At 36.7% G+C, this 21,222-nt stretch overlaps 1 non-coding gene across 1 annotated transcript; it reads right to left on the reverse strand.

Annotated features, from left to right (window-relative positions):
• Positions 1 to 18,160: 18,160 nt before the first annotated feature.
• On the reverse strand, positions 18,161 to 18,232 carry TRNAG-UCC. The gene has a single exon. It is a non-coding gene; the product is annotated as a tRNA-Gly (tRNA).
• Between the last annotated feature and the right edge of the window lie 2,990 nt (positions 18,233 to 21,222).

The following is a 21,222-nucleotide window of genomic DNA, read 5'->3' on the forward strand; positions in this document are numbered from 1 at the left end:
TTGAGTTATTGACATATAAAATGCAGCTAAAGGAAGAAGAAAGAAATATTAAACTACAAAAGGCATTTCAAAAGAACAAAGACCAGGTACCTATATTGAAAACTTAAAACTAGTCTTTTGCTTCATTTACTAGACTCTTCCTGCTGCTATACCAGATACTCGTCGTGATAGACGCTTTTAACTGTTCACCTAGATTTATCTATGATTTTTTCTTTTGAGCACCCAATGATGATACTCTAGCTCCTCGTGCTCGACATTTTCCATCACCTTGGACTTCTCTCCTAGAGCTTCCAGTGAAATGTGGCTCTTTGTGAAAGGTATTACTTCGATCAACAAAAAATCAAGACCCGAATCATACATTTCAAGATCCTTTAATTTTTCAAATTCTTCGGTTTGCGGATCATAGCGCACGAGAGTCTTATAATCAGACCGCAACAGAAGTTTACCACTCACTGTAAGGGTAATTGGCCAGTGAACATCCATAAACTCATACGACTGATGATACGGTATGATATACATGATTCCCCATTTGCTATTCTCTTTCTTGAATGACCATATGTCAAGACGATTTTTTTTATGAAATGAACTGCCAAGACTTTTGTCAAATCCACTAACAACACACAAACACCCTCCCACTACCTGCAACAGATAAGAGTTGGTCTCACCGGGGCGAAAACAAGGTGGTGTTGGAAGCAAGCTGAAATTCTCAGTTGCTAAATCAAAGGCTACAACATTCCATCCTTCATCCAACCAATAAAGAGCACCATTTGCATGAACACCCCGAGTTGGAATACATATTCCCTGATCAACGTAACGCACTTTAGTTTTGCTTTCCCACCCGGGGTAAAGCTGCAGGGAAAAGGGAATCTGTCCTTTATCCCTCCATCCACTTCCACTGCCAAGAGTATAAACCTGAACTCGACCTTGATTAGTTTGCCCTAAAATTGGGTCAGTATAGTAGATTCGAACAACTTTAAATTCATCAGTGATAGGATTATAGCCAAACCCATTGACAAGAGTACCATCCAACTGACTTGTTCTCCTATATTCGACATTATTCTTATTTTTGGCCATCATTGTGAACCCAGGGAGAATAATTTGTTCTCTACATTTGAGATTACAAATGTAAATAGGATCCTCAATGCGAGTTGTGTAAGGCATGGTAAAACAAACTAAGCCATTACAAGACCCAACCATTGAACTCGAACCGTAAAACCTTTTATCAATTGGCATATGGTTAGCTGTTTTGATTTTAATACAGTGATTAGGATCTTTATCATCACAATACTTTCCAGAGTAAAGTAGACTAGTATCTTCTGCAGTTAAGAGGAGAAACCGCACCTTATCATCGGGAACAGCATTAAATTGACGGAGGAGTTGCCTGGTTTCAGCAAGCTGTTGCCTTAATTTGATCTGCGTTTGGTAAAGCGAGTTAGACTTATCATCAGCTGCAATTGCTTTTCCCTTCTGCTGTCTCCTTTTCCTCTTTTCTCCACCATCACCGTCCATACTCAACCCCTTTGTTCTGTTAAAAATAAAAAACTGAACTCTCTACTTATTCTAGTGATGAAGCCACACTTTCTTATATATTGAAGAAGAAAGAAGAAGGATCACGAAGAAGAAGATATGAATTATAAGAGAAAATAACTCCAGGACTTGAAGAAGTCACCTAGTAGAGAAAAATGCTAGCTAGATGCCCCACTATTATCCTCACACATGTCATTTTCTATTGGCCATTGACCACCGGTCCGCTGTCCAAAAGGATTCAAAGCTTTCAAAAGGAAAATTTGTTGGTTGGTCCAGGGCCCATATACTTATTTATAGTAGGGTCCAACCGGAATTTTCTTTTATCTGCAGGTCCAAAATTAATTGAAAACACTGAAATGATCATAATACCCTCTACTACCAAACGTGTGCGTGTCTACACCCTTATTATATTGAGTACATATCTGCTGCACTGCTTACAAATTTGAGTACATATCTTATATACTTATAAATTCGAGTACATATCTTCTGCACTGCTTACAAATTTGAACATGTATCTTCTATACTACACTGCTTATGAATTCGAGTACATATCTGCTACACTGCTTACAAATTTGAGTACATATCTTCTGTACTACACTACTTACAAATTCGACAATATATCTGTTGCTTATAAATTCGAGTACATATTTGCTGCACTGCTTACAACCTTATTATATCGAGTACATATCTGCTACATTGCTTATAAATTCGAGTACATGTCTGCTGCACTGCTTACATAAATTGAGTACATATATGTTATATTGCTTACAGAATTTGAGTACATATCAGTTTAACCTCACACTCAGGCGATCCAATGTTATTGAATTTTAACCTTCAACATCAGTTTCACTGCATTCAAATGGGCGTTCATACTGATATCAACACCTGCAACAATTCAACGAATTCATAAGTCAGTATTCGATGTATGTACTGCTAGATGATAACTTTAAGTGAATACAACAAAATCAAAGCAGTTGTTTCAGTACTCCATATATGTACTGGTGATAAACAAAGAAAAAAGCTATACAAAACTAGCACATATTTCAGTATTTCGCATACGTACTCATGGATCAAACAAAAAAAGTGGCAAAACTCTGAATAAAACAGAATCAGAAGAAGTTCTATCAGTACGTCATATACTTACTGCGTATTCATGAACTAAAAATCAACTGCATGTAAAGAAAAATTGATGAATCGATGAATATAACATAATCAAAGCACATATTTCGGTATTACATATACGTATTAATGGATCGAACCCAAAACCAGTGGAAAAACTCTTGATATAACCGAATCAAAGCACATATTTCAGTATAATTTAATGAATCAACGAAAAAAATATAATCAAAACACTTTTATTTTAGTATCCCATATATATACTTCTGGATCAAACAAAAAAAAGTGATGAAAATATAAATAATAACAAAATTGATTCAGCAGTTTTCAGTACCGACATATATGTACTGCTGAATCATACAAATTAAGTGATGAATCCATGAGTAAAACAAAATCAAAGCCGATCTAAAACCTAATAAATTAATAAAAAACTGTAAATCATCAAAATCAGTTGGGAATACATCTATAAATCATCAAAATCAGTTGGGAATACATCTATAAGGATTACCAAAAAGTGATGAAAATATAACTAATAACAAAATTGATTCAGCAATTTTCAGTACGACATATATGTACTAATGAATCATACAAATTAAGTGATGAATCCATGAGTAAAACAAAACCAAAGCCGATCTAAGACACTAATAAATTAATAAAAAAACTGTAAATCATCAAAATCAGTTGGGAATACATCTATAACGATTACCAAAAAGGAAAAAAAAATATAAAACATCATGAAAATCGATTTGATCCTCATGATTCGGTCGAAAAAACAAATCAAAAAAAAAAAACTAACAAAGAATCAAATAAGATGATTAGAAAACATACCTGGAACAAACAATCTTCAAAAACAATCTTCAAAAACCATGTCGAGATTTCGAAGCTGGATCGAGAGGAAAGAGAGAAAAAATGGATCTGAAAAAATGAGCTCGAGTAGAAATATGAAACTGATTATAAACCTCATAGAGAAGGGGTATTTCGGTGATTTTAAAAATGCACAGAAAAGGTCCCGCACGTGTATGGACCAGGGACTAAAAATTTGGGTCCAATTTTATTGTTTTCTTTTTATTATGGACCTCCAGTTACAGGACTTTAATGGGTGGACCTGCCACTAACTAAGAACACCATAATAGTACCTATAGGTAATTCCTACCTTTCAAAATCTAGGGTTCCAGACGATATCATGGAGGCCGAAAGTGGGAACCATTTTGGACGACATGTAGCAAAGTCGCATAGATGTAGGAGCTAGCCTAACCCATCATAACTTACTAGCCAGACTATAGAGTATAGACTATGGAGCAACGCTGCTAATGGGGTACCATTTTGCTTGGGGTTACCAAGTTGCATAAAAAACAAAACATATTTTGGTAAGGAATTGCTACACCTCCAAGCAAAATGATACCCCCTGAGCAACATTGCTATAGAGGTCGCTTGTGGACTGTGGAGTTACTAACGAGGCATTACAACGTTTGTCATGTCATCTAGCTGGTGTTGATGCTTTGACAAAATTTGTTACTACTGTCTTCATTTTGGTCAACAAAGTACAAGGAGTTTGCTTTACCATTAGTTCTGTACTGTGGTCATTGGTTTATGCAGCAAGGCTAATTTCATTGGGCAAAATCTAGATACTTAAGTGATAAAAGGTTCAAAAAAGACTATTTGAACCATCAAAAAAAAACTATGGCAAAACTGCTACTCACAAAAATTTCAGTGGGCCCCATCATAAGCGGCCCTCTGCTAATTCCAGGTGGATGGAGTCCACCCCATCTGAGGAGACGGTTTTTATCTTATCTAATATCTCGGTTCATACAAAACCACTGTAAAAGGTTTTACCGTACAAATTACAGAGGGAATTTTAGTGCTGATATAGTGATATCTCCCCAATTCTCCGAATTTCTTAAAACTCTCATCCGGCTGGTACCAAACCAAACGAGCCTTATCTCAAGATGGAAATACATAAAGAATCCATACTTACTGTTTAACATCAACATCTAACCTAGTGAACCATCATAATTCCTGCCTAGGAGTTCTAGAGTTAGCCTTATAAACCCTAGAGTCAACAATTCATAGTCAAAACTTCCATAACCGTGTATGTGAACTAGTTACTAAACAAAAACAGAAATGATGGATGCAGAGAAAAGATTCAACCGAGATGGGAAGCGTGTGAGAGGGAGGGTGGGGCTAACTCATTCCCCACTCCCTATCCCAATGTTGAGAGTCACACCAGGACTGTTCGATCCCCTCTCGGTGCTGCTTTTCGGTGGGTGTAGCAAAGTTCAAATAAAAACCGTTCACACACGCCAATGGTGGGGCCCGCCGTTGGGGAGAAAACAAGGGGTTTCGAGTGGATGTGTGTATGCGGTTTTGAGGGAGTCCGTTTCCATGGTTTGTCAAGCATTTTTGTTCACGTATGTTCTCCGAAGCATGGTACCTTTTTACTTGGAAACATACATATCCACTGTCACCACTCCGATTCCACCTCTATGTAAACATAATTATGTAAAGAATGTTTCTCAAAAAAGTTCCTCGACTCTAAAGACTAAACTTTAGCCTATCCATGAGCCGTAACGATACCCTCAAGCCATTGTTTAGATAAATATTTGGAGAACCTTGCTCTAAAAAATAAAGAACACCTTAGCCCTTAAATGTGCAGTAACCAAAAATATGAATGAAATGGTTCTGTGTGATAGCGTCCTTGTTGAATACACAGTGACAAACTTCTAAAAAAAAATTTAGAGAAATTATTATATTATATTGTATCTATATTATATTATAAAAAGAAGTGGTGTTTGTCTATCCGGATATATTCTACCATCGATTTCATCATCCGGCGGCAGGGATCGAAAGTTGGGTGAGAGATATTTTCGAGCGTCGGATGTCCTGGGTTTCCTGATTTTGTTAAGGTCCCTTTAATAACTTGGTTTTGCATCGGATTCCCTTGGTTTCCGGATATCGTTAGGTCCCGTTAATATTTAGGTTTCCTAATTCTAAGAGCAAGAAGATGTATAAAGACTTTGCTTCATATTAATAGGATTTACTGCGCTAGATTTTTTTGATTGATTGGAGTTTGATTTATGGGTATACTAATATGAGGTAAGTATTGATTTTTTGGTTGATTTCTTAAATCTCAAAATATTTTTTGATGGTTTTAAAAAAACAGATAAGAGAAACTGTTTATTGTATTTTCAGAGGTTCAAACCACGTTCCCCTAATTGTCGTCGTCTATTATTTTCTTCTTCTTTTGTGTTTATCTAATTTGTTTTAGATCGCGTTCAAAGTTTATCATCAGACGTTCAACCTGCAGCATTAAAACTTCCCCTAAAGGAAAGGAAATCTCCTAAAAATGAGTTATCAAAGGTATAAGTATCAGGTTCATTATTACCATGTTAATGAGTTTTCAGCAAAAGATTACCGAGGTTGTGGCGTTGAATTGGTCCTTACAGACCCTACAAGAGTTTAGATTGTTAATATTTAAATCTGAGATTGATGGAACTAAGTGAAAAAGTGGGGGTACAACAACCTCGCCCAATATTTCGCTTAGCAATCTGTATGGACTAACTCCAATATACTTTTAAGAGAATCAATTAGACAGTCAGACTCAATCTTAATAAAAAGTATATCAAAGAGTTATATCTCAATTTCTCAATTCAATCCTTACTCAAACAAATAGAAATCTGCGAGCCTGATTGAATGCAAAAGAAATAACTTGAACAGTACCAAAGACCAATGTTCAAGGATCAATCAATTTCAATCAAAAACCAAAGGTTGGATTTACCAATTGATCGATTCAACGCACAACCTGTGATATTTCAATTATATATCAAAATATAATCCGGAAAAGAAATAGCACAGACTCCGGAAGTTTTGTTAACGAGGAAACCGCAAATGCGGAAAACCCCCGGGACTTAGGCCAGATTGAACACACACTGTATTAAGCCGCTACAGACACTATCCTACTACAGACTAACTTCGGTCTGGACTGTAGTTGAACCCCAATAAATTTCACACCGATCCAAGGTACAGTTGCGCTCCATAATCTCTTATCCCGGCAGGATACTACGCACTTGATTCCCTTAGCTGATCTCACCCACAACTAAGAGTTGCTACGACCCAAAGTCGAAGACTTTAATAAACAAATCTGTATCACACAGAAAAGTCTACATGAATAGATAAATCTGTCTCCCACAGAAATACCTACGAGTTTTGTTCTGTCTTTTGATAAATCAAGGTGAACATGAACCAATTGATATACCAGACTTATATTCCCGAAGAACAACCTAGAAATATCAATCACCTCACAATAATCTTAATCGACTAGCGAAACAAGATATTGTGGAATCACAAATGATGAAACGAAGATGTTTGTGACTACTTTTCTATCTTGCCTATCGGAGAAATTAATCTCAAACCAATCTTATGATTGTACTCAATCACGATACAAACAGCAAGATCAGATCACACAACTACAGAGAAAATAGTTGGGTCTGGTTTCACAATCCCAATGAAGTCCTTAAGTCGTTAACCTACAGGGTCTCGATGGAAACCTAAGGTTAAAGGAGAATCGACTCTAGCTTACACAACTAGTATCACACAAGAGGTGTGGGGATTAGGTTTCCAAGTTGCTAGAGTTCTCCTTTATATAGTCTCCAAATCAGGGTTTGCAATCTAAGTTACCTTAGTAACAAAGCATTCAATATTCACCATAAGATGAAAACCTGATTAGATTCAAGCTAATATCTTTCAACCGTTAGATCGAACTTAGCTTGTTATACACACATGAAATGTGACTTCATTTAGGTTTGAGTAACCGTACCTAAACGTGTACAAATCGTTGGTTCAACAGTAGTTAACCAATGGTTAGCCACATGAGCACTTTCATATCAACCTTATTCATCTTCACCATAACTAGTTCAAATGACTCAAAATAACTAGTTAGAGAGTTGTTCAATTGCTTAGATCTCATAGAAGTATACAAGACACAATCGAAGCAAAAACAGTTTTGATTCACGAACATTATAGCCACGGTTTGCAAAGATTGCATTCCTTAATTTATAAATGTCTTAGTTCACGAATTAAACTGTTTTTAGAAAATAACCCACTTAAGTACGCATATCGGTACACATACTTAACTACCCGGACTGAGCTTCTTTTCAGTTCACAAACTCCAACAGAAATTCACGGGATATGAACTTCCGACAGTACGCGTACAGGTACGCGGACTTATCTCCGGTTATCCTGAGCAGCAAAGTACACATACTTTGGTTCAAGGATTTTGGACTTAAACAAGTATGAATTCACATACAATGTTTATTTCCAAACATGGTTATATATTCTGAATTCTCATTTCAATCATTGAAACATTCTTAGAAGATGTTATATAGTTGTTATTCACAAACTATTTTTCATCAAAGCGATTTCAATTCATTGAAATAATCAACATGACTTTCGTCACTAGTAAAGATGAAGTTAGCCAAAGCGAAAGCTTAACAACACATATTTCGATAAATAGATAAGCGAGATAAACTCGGGTCGAAATAGCAAATGTGTATCGAAGTCTATATAGCAATACGACTTTTGTCTCAAGATAGGAGATAGAGTAGATAGACTTTTGAGTGATAGATAAGTTCAAGTCTCCACATACCTTTTTGTCGATGAAGTTCCACCAGTTCCTTGAGTAGTTCTTCGTCTTTGCATGATGAACGTCGTGGAGTCTATAGCTCAACTACACTTTCTATTCTAGTCCGAGACTTAGGTATAAGTAGACTAAAAATCAAGACTTATAGTTTTGGCAACTAAACTTGACAAACAAGCTTGAGATAACAACGTTTGCGAGTTTTTCCGAGCAGTGCTCTAACAATCTCCCCCTTTATCAACTTTAGTGATAAAACTATCAATACGTATGAAATACAAAATAATTAAACTTTGCAGTTTCTCATCCACATGTTTGATCTTCATGGTTCTTCAACATTACTTGAAATATTATTTACTTTCAAGTACTCCAATGATTCCAAATATATTCAATGCATCATCATCGTTGTTGAAGATCCGTAGCCATAACAATGAGAAAACAATAGCTCTGAATCATTGTTAAACAATGTTATAGTATTATTACACATCATCAAAGTTCAATTGTATCACAACTTCGACAAAAATACTATGGTGATATGTATCACTCCCCCTTAGTCAATACTTCATCTCACATGAAAACCACTCCCCCTTATATAATGATCCGGAAACCATATGTATTTGTAGTGTGAACTACACATTAACTCTCCCCGTTTTTGTCAATAAAATTTGCAAAGATATGAAAACTAGTGGGATCCTAATGAAATTTCCATAGAGACACTTCATGACCAAAAGAAAGTATATATCAACTTTTTAGATGCAATCATATAGTCGAAACTAAATGCATTCATCAAGGAGTTTATAAAGATACAAGATAACCCCTATAATATTCTACAGCCGCACTCCCCACAAAGATTTGGCAATTAAGCACAAGTTCAATTAAGAACTCTCTCCCATAAAATGTCATTCCGAGAGAACAACAATGACGACCTTACTTTCACAAGAATATAAGGATTTCTTTGGACATTAACAAATCACATAAGAATATGAATTTGTATCCAAAAATCTCAATTAAATTAACCACAAGAAAACCCATGGTTAATTCAATCGGAAATGCTCACATAAGAGAACTTACGGAGCCGCACAGTATTTACATAAAAATATGGATCAGGGAAGATCAATACTGCGGAATAAAGAAAGATTCATTTTATTATTTATCACCATTTGCACAATGACATAATAGACTTAATCTTTGTAGACAAAAGTTCATCCTTTCTTCTATTAATATTTGCATAATGACATAAAAAGCTTGTCTTTTGTTTGTCAAAAGTTCATTCAATCTTTTATCAATACATGCATATTGACATATGAAAGACTTAACTTTGGAACACGTATGGTACACTCATAGTTCACGGACGCAAACACACATATCCCATAACAAGTTGAAATATATGAAATCATAAAGATTAATACTGCAAAATCATCTTCCAAATAAACTTTAGAATTTAAACAAGGAGATGACCTGACGGCACCCCTCTCACTCCATTGCTAAAACCTGACGGCGTCCTGCGACCGATAGCAGTTGGCACTATATGGAGGCGTTTGTTCTCTAAACTAGAAGCAACTGCAGTTAACAAGGAGATAACCGAATACCTTGGCACATATCAGTTTGGAGTTGGAATATCTTGCGGTGCTGAAGCCATCATGCATGTTGCTAACAGGCTACTAGAGTTGAAAGGTTGTGACTCAACCATGACGATGTTATTGATCGACTTTTCCAATGCCTTTAAACTCGTTGACATGACTACACTACTTAGGGAGGTACGGACTCACTGTCACAGCATTGCAAGGTGGGTTGAATTCTGCTATTCAACACCGGCCAGGCTATATTACAACAACAATACACTTTCCTCTGCGAAGGGCATTCAACAGGGAGATCCCTTGGGTCCTCTTCTATTTGTATTAGTCCTGCAGCCAGTTTCTGAGTTGATTGCTTCTCAGTGCAACCTAGTTTTCCAGGCCTGGTACCTAGACGATGGTACCATAGCAGGTGACACTTTAGAGGTGGCCAAGGCGCTAAAGATTTTGCAAATGGAAGGACCAAGGAAAGGACTACACCTGAATATCTCTAAAACTGAAATCTTCTGGCCAACTCCTGACCCTAGAAGAGATATTTCTGGTGTTTTACCGGCACATATAGGGAAACAGTCCATTGGAGTGAAGATACTTGGAGGGCTTGTTAGCCTGGACATGCAATACTGCAGCAACCTGGTGCGCGCCCGAGTGGACAAAACAGTGCAACTTATGAATTGCATACAAAAACTGGAAGATCCGCAAAGTGAACTACTGCTTCTAAGGAGTTGCAGTGGAGTCTCGAAGTTGTATTTCACCTTGCGCACTACTAATCCACATGCCATACAATCAGCTGCTGGAGAGTTTGACAAGCACCTTATGCAATATTTACGCAAGATAGTTGTCGGGGACGGTGCTGGATTTGGATTGATTCAACAACGAATTACTTCCCTGCCAATAAAAGAGGGTGGTCTTGGTATTCTCACCATGTCGGACACTAGCAAGTACTTCTATCTTGCATCATGTGCTCAAACTCATTACCTACAGAATGTTATTCTATCAAGTTCCTATGCCTTGGAACCATATCACGGCTACCAATATTCCTTGGAGGCATACACACAGACTTGTGGAGTACCTCAGTCCAACCTTAACATCAATTACACCACCCCTCTATCTATAAAGACTCTGGCGGTTAAATACTTTGATGTTCTTAAGAAGAAGATACCCACAGACTACCAACTATCTGAGCGTGATTTATTCCTTTGGCACAACAACAGATTAGCACATGCAATGGACTTTCTCAAAGCCATTCCAATCAACGGGCTTAACCAGGCCATTGGGCCTAGACATTTCCGTGCTGTCCTCTAGTACCGGCTTGGCATACCTCTCTTCGATATCGACACTCAATGCACTAGATGCAACAAACCGATGGACATCTTTGGTGACCATGCGCTACATTGTGCCAAAGATGTAGGGTCCAAATTCCGACATGATTCAGTTCGAGACAGCCTGTGCGATATGCTCTACAAAGCCAGTGTATCTGCAATAAAGGAAGCCCCCTTAGGCATCTCCTCCAGCTCCAACAAAGACTTAAAACCCGCAGACATTATAGTTTACAATTGGGAGAACGGGAAAGATGTATGTATCGATGTCACAAGTGTGTCACCCTTTACAACTGCTAGAACTCGCAACTTTACGCCTGGACATGCTATTTCTGCTGCAATCTCACGCAAATGTCACAAATATCTCGACGTATGCACTGCAAATGGATATGGATTCGGAGTTTTGGCTTTCACAACCTTGGGTGAATTAAGTGAAGATACTATAACATTTCTAAAAAGATTGAGGTACCGCCTGGGCAGTTATGATGCCAACTCTAAGATAGGCGGTTCTCTCTTTCATAGGTTATGCATAGTTATTCAAAAAGGAGTGGGTACCCAGCTTGTAGCTCGATTGCCTACCACCGATGTTTACAGTGATGTGTGATGTACACTGTTCTTAGTATTAAATATAAAATTATTTAAACAAATAAATCTAAAAAAATTGAAGATGAAAATCGTTGGACATAGCTATGTGTAATCACAATACTGGTTATTCCAAACCCTAGTTATCCTTCTTAAAAACACAAGAATAAAATTCTCATAAGAAGTTTCCTAGACAAAATAAACAACTCTTAGAGAACATGATTCGAAAAACATTAAACACGGCTAACAACCAAAGATTGAACATGGATGAGCTCATCAGTTACTTTCTTCAGTTCATTTTTCAGAAAATCAAGATTCCTTGTTGCAATTCCAAGTTGTTCACGTACGACCTCAAAATCTTGAAGAAGATTTCCTACCAGTTGTGATGACATTTGAACTGGTAGTTTGTTTTCATGATCAACAACATGATAGAAGGTTATGAAAACATGGTTCTTTTGAAACTTGATAGTCTTGCCTTCCCTAACTTTGTCTTCCTTATTGCTTCCATCCATTGTGCACACACAATTCAGACGTAACCCTCCCCTTTTTTTTTGACATTCCAGAACGAATATGTATCAAGGAGGAGCAAGATACAAATATATATATAAGAGTGTTTCATATGAAACCCTAGGGAAACTCGTATATGTTCAGTGCGAGTTAAGTGAACGTGGAATTGTGGTCACAAACTTGGTACACGACAAAGAGAGTAATGGAGCCAAATTTAGGAGATGTCTTGAGAAACTCAAGGACCTATTCTAAATATATTGATGACATTCTTAGTTCCAAAGAACATAAGATAATTGTTGATAATCGACAACTGATTGGTCAAATGGAAGAAGGTCCTTCAAGGCAAACAACAAGGAATTATTCTCAAGAGTGGACGATCAAAAACATTACATCATGTACTGGAGCAAGGCTCAACAATTTTATGATCATCATTACGTAAAGAGAAAGGATAATGAAACTAACAACGACTACTTTCTCAAGACAACAAAAACTTCTTGAGAATTATGAGCATCCTTCCACAATTACAAGAAGGATGTTATATTGAGCAGCCAAGTTTTTTTTTTTTTGATGAGCATTTTGCTCATCAAGAATATTAACTTCTTCTCTCTTTTCTTCATGAAGATTTTCAGAAAAATCACTAGGATTAGTCGAAAAAGATTTAATCAAAAGAGGACAAGTGATAGCTGAAATAGATGCTTTTCTTGCCTTCTTAATGCTCCGTTTGAGTCTGTTTATGTTGGTCTTGAGCTCCGAGACTTGATTATTGATATGAATGAAGTCTGGAGCAGACACTTTAGGTTCAAGGCCTTCTTCAGAGAGAGTAAAGGAATTTGAACTTTTTTCCTTTCTCCTATACCTTTTTCTCTTCTCAAAGTGATTAAGAGAGTCAGTTGTCCATCTGACATTCTTCCTTCTACAATTGTAGGCGTTTTTGTCTCAAAATCATAATCTAGGAATGAATTATCACAACATTTCTCTTGATTGCAGACAATGCCTTTTACTCCAGCAAGACGAGCGACGGGTTTAATTACTTCTTTAGACATCCATATGAGAATGTAATGAAGTTTTTCATTCCTCAGTCTAAAACGACATCTCCGTTCAAGGTGCCCTTTATTTCCACAATAATAGTAACAGGAATTGTTCTTGACCGTTATCTTGCGAATAGATTTAGAAGGTGCACCATCCTTGTTTCCAAAACGTCAGTTGTTGGAAAAGGTTTTTCACATGAAGTATTTTCATTAGCACGGAAAAAATTGACCTTACTAGTACTTGGAGCGTCTATTCCTTAATTTATAGCCCAGACCACGTGTATCACGATGTTCTTTACATGCTCCAAGCATAGAATATAATTTTGTAGAGATCGAGTTGAATCTTTTCAGATTCTCTTCTAGTGATTTTACCTTATCAAGGGCAGCAACGAGATCTAAACATTTTTATCTGGCGAGAAGACTGAGTTCTCTGTCATTAAAACATTTTTGTTGAGAGTCATATCTTGCTTCAAATTCTGCAAGTCTTTCTTTCAACACAAAGAGGTTTTGAAGAAGATTATCACATTCGGACCTTTTTGAACGTACATATTCTTCTCGATCTTTAACGGTAGATTGTAAGAGTTTATACCCACAGTCATAACCTTTAACAATTTTTCTCATCTTTCTGTTTTCTTGACAAAGAGGTGCCAAATATTTACTCAAGCAGGCTGTAGACTTCTTTTCTTTCAAAGCATGGTCAAAGAGCTTGATATATTGCGAGACTTCCTCATCAATACTTTGTCCCTCTTCTGAATCACTCTCATCTGAAAGATCATCCAACTGTTCATCAAGACGCTTATCCCATTTGAAGGCAGATTCAGTCAAAGGGGCAGAACCAGACGATTTCTTAGATGTTTCAGGATTTTGAAACATATCAGAATAACTATGAACTGATGTTGCGTTATCAGAAATAGCACTCCTGTCCATAGAGTAAGATCGCTACAAACACAGACTTATGAGGTCTTTAAACGTGTTTGCCTGCTCTGATACCAATTGAAAAAGTGGGGGTACAACAGCCTCACCCAATATTTCGCTTAGCAATCTGTATGGACTAACTCCAATACTGTATACTTTTAAGAGAATCAACTAGACAGTCAGACTCAATCTTAATAAAAAGTATATCAAAGAGTTATATCTCAATTTCTCGATTCAATCCTCACTCAAACAAATAGAAATCTGCGAGCTTGATTGAATACGAGAGAAATAACTTGAACTGTGCCAAAGACAAATGTTCAAGGATCAATCAATTTCAATCAAAGACCAAAGGTTGGATTTACCAATTGATCGATTCAACGCACAACCAGTGATATTTCAATTATATAAAAAAATATAATGCGGAAAAGAAATAACACAGACACTACAAGTTTTGTTAACGAGGAAACCGTAAATACAGAAAAAAAACCCAAGACCTAGTCCAAATTGAACACACACTGTATTAAGCCGCTACAGACACTAGCCTACGACAAACTAACTTCGGTCCGGACTGTAGTTGAACCCTAATCAATCTCACACTGATCCAAGGTACAATTGCGCTCCTTAAGTCTCTGATCCCAGTAGGATACTACGCACTTGATTCCCTTAGCTGATCTCACTTAGAACTAAGAGTTGCTACGATCTAAAGTCGAAGACTTTAATAAACAAATCTGTATCACACAGAAAAGTCTACAGGAATAGATAAATCTGAATCCCACAGAAATACCTATGATTTTTATTCCGTCTTTTGATAAATCAAGGTGAACATGAACCAATTGACATACCAGACTTATATTCCCTAAGAATAACCTAGAAATATCTATCACCTCACAATAATCTTAATCAACTAGCGAAATAAGATATTGTGGAATCAAAAACGATGAGACGAAGATGTTTGTGACTACTTTTCTATCTTTCCTATCGAAGAAATTAATCTCAAGCCAATATTATGATTGTACTCAATCACGATAGAAATAACAAGATCAGATCACACAACTACAGAGAAAATAGTTGGGCCTGGCTTCACAATCCCAACGAAGTCTTTAAGTTGTTAACCTACAAGGTCTTGATAGAAACCTAAGGTTAAAGGAGAATCGGATATAGATTACACAACTAGTATCACATAGGAGTTGTGGGGATTAAGTTTCCCAGTTGTTAGAGTTCTTCTTTATATAGTCTCCAAATCAGGGTTTGCAATCTAAGTTACCTTGGTAACAAAGCATTCAACATTCATCGTTAGATGAACACCTGATTAGATTCAAGCTAATATCTTTCAACCATTAGATCGAACTTAGCTTGTTATACACACATGAAATTCAACTTCATTTAGGTTTGAGTAACCGTACCTAAACGTGTACAAGTCGTTGGTTCAACAGTAGTTAACCAATGGTTAGCCATATGAGCACTTTCATATCAACCTTATTCATTTTCACCATAACTAGTTCAAATGACTCAAAAAAACTAGTTATAGAGTTGTTCAATTGCTTAGATCTCATAGAAGTATACAAGACATAATCGAAGCAAAAACAGTTTTGATTCACTCGAATAGATTCATGAACAGTATAGCCACGGTTTACAAAGATTGCATTCCTTAGTTTATAAATGTCTTAGTTCATGAATTAAACTATTTTTAGAAAATAACCTACTTAAGTACGCATACCGGTACGCATACTTAAGTACCGGACTGAGTTTGTTTTCAGTTCACAAACTCCAGCAGAAATTCATGGGATGTGAACTTCCGACAATACGCGTACAGGTACGCGGACTTAGCTCTGGTTATCCTGAGCAGCAAGGTACGCATACTTTGGTTCAAGGATTTTGGACTTAAAAAAGTATGAATTCACATACAATGTTTATATCCAAACATGGTTATATATTCTAAACTCTCATTTCAATCATTGAAACATTTTTAGAGGATGTTATATAGTTGTTATTCACAAACTATTTTTCATCAAAGCGACTTTAAATTCATTGAAATAATCAACATGACTTTCGTCACTATTAAAGATGAACTTGGCCAAAACGAAAGCTTATCAACACATATTTCGAGAAATAAATAAGCGGGATAAACTCGGCACAAAATAGCAAATGTGTATAATCGAAGTCTATATAGCAATACGACTTTTGTCTCAAAATAGGAGATAGAGTAGATAAAATTTTGAGTGATAGATAAGTTCAAGTCTCCACATACCTTTTTGTCTATGAAGTTCCACCAGTTCCTTGAGCAGTTCTTCGTCTTTGCATGATGAGCGTCGTGGAGTCTAGAGCTCAACTACACTTTCTATCCTAGTCCGAGACTTAGCTATAAGTAGACTAGAAATCAAGGCTTATAGTTTTGACAACTAAACTTGACAAACAAACTTGAGATAGCAACGTTTGCGTGTTCGACCCAAGAGTTCCAACTAAAATTGAATTAAATTCTATTAGCTACATTATGTGTGTTTCGGACTTTTATTTAGGTTAACGCTCTAGCTCTATGTAGCCAATTTTTTGTTTGTTTAGTTTTGGTATTCCAATGGCTAGTGTGATAGCTATGGATTAGTTTTCTTTAATTTATGTGTGTTATATTTCAAAAGGTTTAGATAGTTTATTGTGTTACAGGAGTAAAATAGGTTGCAGGCACTACGCACTGATGACGGAATCATCTTTCTTAGGTTACAAAGTTTGGTTCTATTACTAACTTGAAAGTACGTTTATCTTCGGATAGTGTATCAATAAGCTTTTATATACCTTGCTCAGTTTGTTAACGTATCGTCGTATACCCATATCATAAGAGGTATTGGCTTACTAAAGTTCAATTATCTTCATTAGGGGATTCTTTAGCATGTTAACCCCACACAGTATATATGAACAAGGACAAAGGAATTGTCTTTAATTGTATCTTAAAGATGGAATATCAAATTCAATATATTGGTTATTTATTTAATGGTATACAATATTGGAGGGTGGGGATTCCAGTTGAGCACCACGACCCCGCCAAAGCTCAGACTAATCAACCGTTAAACCTCATGGATAACATAAGCAAATGTTTATATCTTAGATTTTTTTATTAATTGAACGACTGGAATTATAAGCGCGACTAATTTGACACGATCAATAAAATACTTGGACATGTTTAAAAGATCACGGCCGGGGCTACAAGCCCCAGCTAATTTGACCCAACCAACAAAACACTAAGATCTGTTTAAGCGGACACGGCTGGGATATAATCCCCTGCTAATTTGACATGACCACCAAACACTAGGGCATGCTTAAGAGGTCACAACTAATTTGACACGACCAATAATACACTAGGACATGTTAAAGAGGCCGTGACTAATTTTACACGACCAACAAAACAAGAGGGCATGTTTAAGAGGCCACGGTCGGGCCTGTAAGCCCTGGCTAATTTGGCACGACCCACAAAACACTAGGGCATGCTTAAAATGTCATGATCGGGGCTGAAAGCCCCGACTAATTTGATACGACCAACAAAACATTGAGGTATGCTTAAGGGGTCACGGCCGGGGCTGTAAGCCCCGGATAATTTGATACGACCAACAAAACACTAGGGCATGCTTAAGGGGCCAGGGGCGGGACCGTAAGCCCCAGTTAATTTGAAACGACCAACAAAACACTAGGGTTGCATACCCCAACTAACTTATAGACTCGATGTTTGACAGTTCTAATCTAATATAATTAATTTTCTTAATGACTAAATTTTTTTGGGAGAATACTATCCTGCCGACCAAACAACAACAAAAAATTGAAAAAGGTTGAGCCCCGGCCGAAGGCCGGGATGATACCTAGTGAGTGTTTGGTGATCACTCTATGCAATGAGTTTTTTATAGGAAGGCGTGAAAGAGAACATTGTTGATCATGTTTTACGGTATTCGACGTAACTAATAAAAATGAAAAAAAAAAATTGAATGCGTCTGCCGGGAGTCAAACCCGGGTCTATTGCTTGGAAGGCAATTATCCTAACCGTTGGACTACAAACGCTTTTTGTTCCTGAACTAGAAGAGTACTACCTAACCGTTACAAGCCTAGCCAGTGAAGCGCATTGATAACATTGTATTCATAGTTTATGGCACATCCATGAAGTATTGGCCATGCTTCAACAAAAAAAATATTAAACATTCAACGGACAAAATGAAGCTTCATAACTAAAGACAAGCAATGTCATTGACATATGCCACACGCATATCCGAGGAATTTTAGCTCAGCTCAAGCATAACGCAAGAACATGGAATATGCCAAGAATTGGGCTATGCATTGGTATAAGACCTGACCAAATCTTGGACAATGCATGCAAGAGTAATGGCGTATGAAAAATGCGCCATTATAGTCAGATATCTAGTTAAATAAAGCGAATTACACATGGAGCATTGATATGCCATAATTATACACGAGTATTGGATGAATTAACTATATCATATAAATGTCCTAAAGAGCTAAGTTCAAGGTTTGGTCAGTAGCAGCAAAATATGGCGCAAGAATGGCTCCAAAATGGAGGTTATGCATGGTTGAACGCTTTACCCACATGGATGTATAAGGGGGAAAGTTGGAAAGTTGGGACAGTTATAAAGCTTTTTACAACTGCAATTCATTTAACCTCCTAGCACACGTGTGGCATCAATTGGATCAAGTTGAAAAAGGATGGACGGTTATACAACACTTTTAGACAGTTATGCAAATTACTCCTTGGACACTTGGCTGTCCAAGACTTGTGCATGTGTATGCACGGTTTTGGTCATTGCTTCTATTGTATAAATAATGTGAGATGCATTGTAAATTAGTAGGAGAAAGTTGGTAAAAGTGTAATATGGAGTTAGAGAGATAGGCATCACCAAAGTGGGTGAATGGCTTAGTTCGTGCGATGAACGAGTTATCTGTGGACGAGTTTTACTTATCTTCAGTTGATGCAATAAAAAGATTTATGATGCATCATATTTTTTGTTCATTATTTTGCTGATCTTGTGAGTTTATTATGTTAGTTATATGCATCGCAAACCTCTTATGCTTATGGGGGCATAAAGAGCTAGAGATAAAATACAAAAGACTTCAATTGTGAAATGCATTAAGCATATGCATACTTTGATACAAGTTTGCAAGGATGAGTAATTTTGGGTGAAGGTTATTCACCGAACCACGGAGTATTGCCAGTTATGACCCAAGGAAAATGAGATCCGCGAATTGGGCGTGTGACAGCTGGTATCAGTGATGTGTTTGGAGACACAATTCATGATTTTTGTCTCTTTTACTCAAGTTGGTGTCATTTGTTTCTGAAATTTAGTAATGAATTTTATGGATTTCTTAGTATGAAGACTAGAATAAATTTGTTTTGTGTGAGAAGATCAATTTGAATGAACTTTGAGGCCATAGGTAACATCAAGCTATAACAGTTCATGACTGCAATGTCAAAATTCCTTCCCAAATCTTTAGATGAACATCCTAAAACCATTAAAGACAAGTATTCAGTTGGTTGCATGACATAACTAAGGAGTATGCTGACTTCTATGGTGCAAGTCAGATGTTTAAGTCAATGTTTCTCACAAGTATATGCGAAGATTAAACATCGTCTTTGAGGATATTCATAGTGTTATTAGTACCGAGTACATTACAACTTGTAATACCATTTGTGATATGAATTTTTGGAAAATTCTTGAACTCAAAGATGATATTGGCATTTGCAGTGGCGAAGAAGATGGTGAATCTTTATGTGCAATAGAATCAAAGATGCTTCATTGTAGCCAATTTGGGGGAATATTGTTATCTCTTTCAGCGCATTCACCTTGGTGATAATGCAAAGTCTAGTTGTGAACCAAAATTTTCGTGGTAAATGCGAGGCCATGAAAGAATAATTGAATGGTCGATTCTTATCTAGCATAAAGCTTATAGAAAGGCTGAAGAAAGAAACATAAGTAGGGGTGAAAACCGATATACCAGTATCTTATGTTTACTATGAATTATTCTTCAGTGCTAGATACACACAAGATGAGTGTTTTCACCTGGTTTATTAAAGTGGGATAAAAATGCAATGACTAGGGTGTCCAAAAGATCTGTATTTGATCATAACCACAACACACATTCTTGTCGAATTCCCAATCAATGAGTGTTACTAAGTTGATTTGTAGAAGAGGAAATACAAAAAAAAAAACATATGTGTATGGCTAATAAATGAGTTCTAAGTTGAAGGCGAATGCATCATCTAATAAAATATTTCTGGTACTTAAAAGAACATAGGTATTAAATGCCTCATTTGCAAGGATTGTTTGGTCTTGTTTGCAACTGTCCAAGTAAAGGATTTTTTCCACAAATTCATTGACTTTACTGAGCACTATAGTGATGCTCAAAATTATATTTGTCGGTCCACAAATGATTGGAATAATAACTCTTTATGTAAGTGGGTCCCACGAAAAACCCATGAGTCAAAATGAAAATTTTGCTACCTTACTTCATCGGCGCAAATTGAAGTCTGAGATCATTTTGATGATATTATTGACCTGAGTTTGAAACTCGCTAAAACTAAATTCTTTACTGATCAAAAAAAACTTACAAGGAGCAGCAAATGAAAAAAAAAGTACCCTAGAGGTTTACGTCGAGACCTTGATTGGTTTTTGAATTTCGAAAACCGTTCAAAATTTTCGAAATAGTGACAACTTTTGACAAATCAAGAGAAGGATGTTACGTTCTCGTTTTAAATAATTAATGAGAGCAATGGACTGGAATGAGTGTTTTAAACACTCATTCACTGCCAAAACCAATGAGAGACTGGCTCAAGGAATGTTTCCTGACCATGGGAAGCTAAATTAAGGGACTAAGCGGCTGAAGTTTATCCACTTGGAGAAAAAAAAATCTCCAAGCGGTTGAACATATGCATCCCCGTATTTATTTTTTTAAATAAAAAAACCTTATTGTGGGTCATGCTTTCATCCGCTCAAGGTGTTTTTTTTTTCCAAGCGGCTGATTTTCAGCCACTTAGTGTCCAC

Source organism: Papaver somniferum, chromosome 5, assembly GCF_003573695.1.
Source record: "Papaver somniferum cultivar HN1 chromosome 5, ASM357369v1, whole genome shotgun sequence".
In the NCBI taxonomy this organism is placed as follows: Eukaryota; Viridiplantae; Streptophyta; class Magnoliopsida; order Ranunculales; family Papaveraceae; genus Papaver; species Papaver somniferum.